Consider the following 8,252-nt stretch of genomic DNA (forward strand, 5'->3'; position numbering starts at 1 on the left):
TTAGAGGGAGAGGGAGTGGGAAGGACTCACCTTACTCTTAATTCCCTGATCACAAATGGCAAATGTCTGTTATATTTCCAGCCCATCAGTCAGAACCAATCAAATGGCACCGATATAACTGCAATGTAAGGGCATCTCTGAACTGTAGGTGAGCAGTGAAATATACAAGTACTACTCTACCACAGGAACATAAAAGATGAAGAAGAAGAAAATGAAAGATATTAGGAGAGATATGTAATGATGTTAATTCTTTCTAATTTAATCTATGGCTATAACATAATCCCAGTCACAATACCTAATAAAACAATTCCAAAGTTTTTCAGGAATAATAAATGAACAAGAATAGCCAAGAAAAGTTCGAAAATAAAACGGAATAAGGTAGGTCTCTCTGCTAAGGTGTTAAATTGTGCTGTAAAGCTCCAATAGCTAAAATAACTTGGTGGTACTTGCCCAAGAGTAGATAGTAAGATCACTGAAACAGGATAAAAGTCCAACAACAGACCAAAGAAAATATAAGTATTTGGCCCATTTAGCTAAGGGTGGCATGCAAAATCAGTATGGAAAAGAGTGCTTACTTTAAAACAGCTAGGGCCACTGAATCTCACTTGGGAGAAAAAACGTTATGTCTATACCTCACAATTTCCCAAAATTTATTTCAGGTGGATTAAAATTTTTAAATGCATTAATAGAAGAAAATATAAGCTTGGGAAGGATAAACCTAAGCATGTTTTAAATAATAGAATCCAGAAAAATAAAGATACATACATTTTTAACCTAAAAATTTAGAACTTTTTTGTGTCCAAAACAACTAATCAAGTTAAAAGACAACTAATCAAGTTAAAAGGCAACTAACCAAGTTAGAAGACAATAAAAATGAGTAAGGAATTGTATCACATATGATAGACAAGGGAGTACCACTCTTAAAATGCAAAATAAATAATAAATGTACAAAATTACAGGGACAGAATGAACTCAGTGCTGTTAGGGTGCAGAATGAGGAGGGTGTAACTTTTTTATGCTCTCTGGAAGGAAGTTTGTATTAAAAGCCTCAAAAAGTTCATATCTGTGCATTCTACTTCAAAGATTTTATCCTAAGGAAATAATAATAGATTTGTAAAAATTATTATCTATTAGCTCATTAGAGCAAAATTTGAAAACAATCTCCTAAATGTCCAGTAACAATTCTTGGTAAATACAAAATGATATGTCTTGACTGAATAAATTGCTTTAAGTCCACCTTGTAAACATTTTGTAAAGGTAAGGTTGTTTATAGGTATTAAAATGTTCATAGACTATACTTGAATAAACAAAACCAGTTACCTATAGTATGCTCCTATTTTAATTTTGAAGAATATTATATACATTAAAAATTCTACAATCAATGATCCAAGATGGTGGCGAATCTGGAGATGGAAAATTGGTACAATATCTGCAAATCAATGAATGTGATAGATCACATAAACAAAATGAAGAATCATATCAATACATGCATAAAACCGGACAGCCATTTGCATAAAAACTCTTAGCAAAGTGGAAATAAAGGGAGCATACCTCAGTGTACTAAAGGCCATATAAGACAAACCCACAGCAAACATCATACTCAATGGGCAAAAACTGCAAGTATTTCCCTTAAGATCTGGAACAAGACAAGGATATCAGCTTTTACTACTCTTTTTCAACATAGTGCTGGAAGACCTAACCACAGTGATCAGACAAGAAGAGATAAAATGCATCCAGACTGAAAAGGAAGAAGTAAACTATCATTACTTGCAGATGACATAATACTGTATGTAGAGAACCCTAAAGATTCCACCAAAAAGCTACTAGAACTGATAAATGAATTCAGTAAAGTAGCAGGAGACAAAATAAATATCCAGAAATTGATTGCATTTTTATACACCAATTATGAACTATCAGAAAGGGAAACTAAGGAAACAATCCAATTTACCATCACATCAAAAAAACAAAAACAACACAACATCTAGGAATAAATATAACCAAGAATGTAAAAGACCTGTACTCAGAAAATGATAAGAAACTAAAGAAGTAAGTTGAAGAAGATACAAATAAGTGGAAACATATACTGTGTTCATGGATAGGAAGAATTACAATAATTAAAATGTCCATTCTATCCAATGCAATTTATAGATTTAATGCAATTCCTATCAAGGTACTGCTGGCGTATTTCACAGAAATAGAACAAATAAATATTCCAAAAATTTATATGGAATCTCAAAAGATACCAAATAGCCATAGCAATCTTGAGAGAGAACAAAGTTGGAGGAATCACATTACCTAATATCAAACTGTACTACAAGGACATAGTAATAAAAAAATCATGTAACTGGCATAAAAAGAGACATATAGATCAATAGAACAGTTAGAGAGCCTAAAAGTAAACCCATGCCTTTATGGTCAATTAATATTTGAAAAAGGAGGCAAGAACATACAATGGTGTAAAGATAGTTTATTCAATAAATAGTGTTGAAAAAATTGGACAGATATGTACAAAAAATAAAAAATAAAACTAGACCACCTTTTTACACCATTAATAAGAATAAGCTCAAAATAGATTAAAGACTTAAATGTTAGACTCAAAACCTTACAAATCCTAGAAGAAAATGTAGGCAGTAAAATCTTGACTATCTCTCTTTGCAATATTTTTTCTGATATATCTTCTCATGCAAGGAAAACAAAATAAAAAATAAACAAATGGACTACATCAAACTAAAAAGTTTTTGCACAGCAAAGGAAACTATCAACAAAATGAAAAGACAACCCACTGAATGGGAGAACATATTTGTCAATAATATATGTGATCAGGGGTTAATATACAAAATTTATAAAGAACTCAAAAACTAAACACTAAAACAAACAAACAATCCAATTAAAACATTGACAGACAACTTGAATAGACTGATTAGACTCTTCTCTGAAGAGGACATACAGATGGCCAATGGACACATGAAAAGGTGCTCTTAATTACCAGAGAAATGCAAATTAAAACCACAATAAGATATCACCCCTATGTTCATTGCAGCATTATTTACAATCGCCAATATTTGGAAGCAGCCCAAATGTCCATCAGTAGATGAGTAGATAATAAAGGAATGGTACATTTACATAATGGAATACTCCTCAGAGTAAAAAAGAAGGCTATCTTACTTCTTGAGACAGCATGGATGGACCTGGAGAGTATTATGCTAAGGGAAATAAACCAGTCAGAGAAAGACAAATACCATATGATTTTACTTACATATGGAATCTCATGAACACAATAAACTAACAAACAAAATGGAAACAGACTCATAGATACACAAAACAGACTGACAGCTGTCAGAGGGGAGGGGTTTGTGAAGCTGGGTGAAAAAGGTAAAGGGATTAAGCAAACAAAACAAAACAAAAAGCAAAAATAAACATCATAGACACAGACAACAGTATGGTGATGACCAGAGGGAAAGGGGACTGGGGAAGCTGGAAGAGTATAAAAGGAATAAATTGTGATTGAAGGAGACTTGACTTGGGGTGGTGAGCACACAATACAATATATAGATGATTTAGTATAGAATTGTACACTTGAAACATATAATTTTATCAACCAATAAATTCAATAAAAATAAAAATTCTACAGTCATATTCAAAATTAACAGCGGTTGCCTCTGGTTGGTAGAATTAAGGCAACTTTTAATCTTCTTTTTGACTGTCTGCATTTTAAAAATACTATACAATAAGCATGTCTTAATTAAGAAATGGTGAAGGTGGGGGAAAGAAAACTGTGGGCCGCCCGGAGTGCCCATGCCAAGATCTGAAGCATGGGCCAACAAAGGAGAAGGTCTGTTTTGGCCTTGCAGCTGCTGAAAACACACGTATTTCAGAGTTGGCTGCATACTTTGTGGTCGCTTTGTATTCCAAGGGCTGAGTTTGCAAACAAGCTTAGCAAAGTACAGCGTGTGCCCCTTCAGGTGGTTTTGGGAGCTCATCAGGTATGAGTAACACTAGCCCATTGATCTTTACATGAGTTGCATGGAGCGCTGAGGTGTTGACAGAACCTGAGCTGAGAACAATGTTTATTTATATCTGCACACAATAATTCATGTCTCTCTAAATCGAGAACTTTCTCCTAATTTGCTCACTGTGTGCAAACATTTGCAGTTCTCTCCACTGGTGACGCCTGGTTTGGTTTGGCTGGACTTGTGCAAACAAAAAGGAACATAAGACAGTGAATGGAGCTGAATGTTCTGATTCATACATGGAGAGGGAACATTTGCTTATGCTGATATATGTTGGAAATGCTAAGATCGCTCCACTTCTATTTTGCACCATTACAACTAATTAATATCTGCTTTGTTTATGCTAGAAGTTGTTTTCAATTGTGTGACTGTGTATGTGTGTGTGTGTGTGTGTGTGTGTGTGTGTCCAGTTGGTGTTAGAGGGAAACTTTATAATGTCCTAGTGAGGTGCTGAGCCATTTGTAGCTACTGAATGCCTTATGGGATGTAAAAATCTCTATACACCTCTTTTTATTATGGACATTCTCAAGTATATAAAAAGCAGAGAGATTTATATGATGCCCCTCCCCAAATATGGGTAGGTATAAATTTTATTTTCTTTACCGCGGGCCGTAGTTTGAGGACCCCTGCTTTATAATGTCCTAGTGAGGCGCTGAGCCATTCGTAGCTACTGAATGCCTTATGGGATGTAAAAATCCCTATACACCTCTTTTTATTATGGACATTTTCAAGTATATAAAAAGCATAGAGATTTATATGATGACCCTCCACAAATATGGGTAAGTATAAATTTTATTTTCTTTATAATACCAACCACCGTCCCACACTATTAGACACTACTAATTCTGCAGATGTGGAGTTCAAGTTGAAAGTCTTAGGCTCTAATATGTAATTGTGAATTGTAGGATGAGCCAGACAGAGCAAAAGGCTAGGGAGCCAGATAGACCTGACCTTTCTCAGGCTCAACCCACACAATTTGCTGGTTGATTGATCTTATGCCACTTAACCTTTGTGGCCCTCATCTGTAAAATGGAATAATAAGAGGTAATTTATAGGAAAACTAAATTATACTCATCATACACTTTAAGTACCAAGCACCATTCTTTGTGTCCACTTACTTAATTGTTATTTTATGACTATTTCTACTTCTCGATCTAGAGCATAAAATCTAAAACATAGAAAGTCCTCTGTGATGTCAAAACTTCCAAGTAGGGTGACAAGTCATTGTTACCCATTTGCCGAGGTCATTAGTCAGGAATGAGTAAAATAAACAACTGCCCATTATAGTTAGTGTGAGCTGTTACCTTCCCAGTGTAAAGGGTGAATACATACCAACATTGTCCAAAATTTCACCAACATTGGCCCGAGCAAATTTTTGGGAAGATGCCCCCATTAGAGAGCCATTTGTTTTGGGTTAAATTCTACACATGTAAATAAGGAGATGGTTGAGCTCCTATCAGTCTCACAGCCTAAGTCAGTGATGGCGAACCTATGACACACGTGTCAGAGGTGACACGCAAACTCATTTTTTTGGTTGATTTCTCTTTGTTAAATGGCATTTAAATATATAAAATAAATATCAAAAATATGTCTTTGTTTTACTATGGTTGCAAATATCAAAAAATTTCTATATGTGACACGGCACCAGAGTTAAGTTAGGGTTTTTCAAAATACTGACAAGCCGAGCTCAAAAGATTCGCCATCACTGGCCTAAGTTATTATCCTTCTACCAAGGAAGTGGAAACCAGAGCAGGTACATTTGATGGCAGCTGGGGTGTCAGGGAAGATATGAGGCCTGGGGAGCTACTTCTCAGGGTGGTTTGACCTACAGAGTGAAATGAGGTGGCCTGAGCAGTGAGGGTGAGGGTGGGGGGAAGAGTATGAGAGCATGGTTCACCTGAAGGGTGTGAGCTGCGTAGGAAGAAAAGTCACTGAACGTGGAACTGAGGACTCCATGGATAAATGTCAACATGTGTTCCCATCTGATTTGGGGTCTGTGTCAATTCAGCAAAGGCTTCCAGCTCAGAATCAAGAGTAATATATTTTGGACGAAGTCTATGAATTTCTTAATCGCTCTTCCCCATTACTTTCTGACCTGAGGCAAGTCACTCTGCTCTAATCAGGTTCTCCTTGTCACCTTGGCTTTGAGACGTGGTCTGTCTGTGGTACGGAGAGGGTGTGGATGGCAGCGGTGCTGTGGCACCCGCAGAAGCTGCTGCTCGGGTCTCCACCAGGGAACCTGCTGCTCGTCTGCGAGGAGGGCACTTGACAGCCTCCAATGCCAGCACCTTCACATCCTCAGCTTTTGAGATGAGACCCTATTCTTTCTAGAAAAGGCCCAACCAGTGGCTGAGCATGACACCAAACTAGCGCTTGGCCATGTCCACCCACTGTGGGCCTCTCCCAGGGCTCCTCGCTGAATGAGCCTAAACCTCCAATCTCATTGCGATCTGAGGCAGGCGCTCCTTGAGAATCCTGCTTCCTTCTTCCCTCTCAGGTGTGGGCTCTGCATGAAGGTGTGAAAGCTTTCTCTGCTCAGTTCCGTTTCCTTCCCCTTCTAGTGCTCACAGGCATCCCACCCTTCCCAACAGCCTGCTGTCGCCCTGACTTGGTCCCAGAGGGCCCACCGGGCACACGTGGCATTGACACCTGCTTGTGGAAACACTCCAGAAATTACAAGGAACTACAACGAACAAGATGGCAGCATACTTCAATCATAGATGATGCTTAAATTGCAGAAGTTTATGCCATGCACAAAAATAGGCATATTAAAAAAACACAACAAAACAACACTTGGCATTTTGATACTATTATGTCATCCTGGAACAAACACTTCAGAATTTTGTACAAGCCATTTTTACCTTCCTCATGCTTTTTGTGACCAATTAGACAATGATCGTGTCCCTTCCAGCCTTCTTTCTGGAATGAAGAATATGATTCTTTCATTCTGCTTATCTCTATCAACTCCTTGAATTTTAACTTTTCTTTCTCAATTTTGCTTTTCTTTTAAAAAATTCATATTTTTATTGATTTCATAGAAGGAAAAGGGAGAGAGAGAGAGATAGAAACATCAGTGATGAGAGAGAATCATTGATTGGCCACCTCCTGCACACCACACACTAGGGATCCAGCCTGCAACCTGGGCATGTGCTCTGACCTGGATTCGAACCGTGACCTCCTCCTGGTTCATAGGTTGATGCTCAACCACTGATCCATGCTGGTTGGGCATCAAATTTGCTTTTCTTGAAGGTTTTCAAAGAGTTTTTAAAAACTGATACTTTATATATTATCAAGAAAAGAAAAGTCGCTGTGTATGTTTTCTCTGACCTACACGTCATTCATTATGCAGTTCAGTTATTAGTCAGCATTTGTTTATAGGGCCCAATACCAGTTAGCGATTATGTTTGATTGCTATTAATAGCATCCCCCAAAAGAGTAGTTTAAACGGGAGAAAGTTAAAGAAATCCAGAATGTGATGGCTTCGTAAGAGATCCACCAGACTAAACTACACATCCCAGGATGCTCTCCTGTGTCTCAGCCAGAGTGGGTCACGCGGAGGCTCTCTGGGAGATTGGGGGGTTGGAAGGTTCACAGCAGCCATTCTGTAGCTCACGTGTGTGATCACTTACCTGCTGAGCCACCTCATCAGTGGGCCCACACTGCTCCCCCTTTTCTTGGATATGCCTCAGGGGCTCCTATGCTGGGCTGGGTGTATGTACTCAGCTCTGGATGTAGGCCCTCAGCTTCAGTCTAAAGGATATCATACCACTAATGTCAGTCAGTAAGACCTGACAGACTGGGGTTCGGTCTGTCCCCAAGGCCTCTAGCTTGTGCTTCTCCTCCATCTGACACCCATCCTTCCTTCTCAAATGTCCGCAGCTTCCAGCACCAGGTGCAAACCAACGGGCTTCCTTATACATGCTGCTTCATCAGCTCCCGCAATTGTGTAAGGTCTGTCCCTTTAACAGGGCACACATACACACACACACACTCACACACATGCTCACACCCACTCACACACACCTGCTCACACACATACTCACACACACACTCACACCCAATCACACACGTACACATGCTCACACCCACTCACACACACCTGCTCATACATACACTCACACTCTCTCACACACACACTCACACATGATCACACACACATGTTCACAATGCTCCAACACACACACAGACACACATTCACAAACACACACACACTCAACATGCTCACTCACACATATTTACGTA

This window comes from Myotis lucifugus, unplaced genomic scaffold, assembly GCF_000147115.1.
Source record: "Myotis lucifugus unplaced genomic scaffold, Myoluc2.0 scaffold_199, whole genome shotgun sequence".
Lineage (NCBI taxonomy): Eukaryota > Metazoa > Chordata > Mammalia > Chiroptera > Vespertilionidae > Myotis > Myotis lucifugus.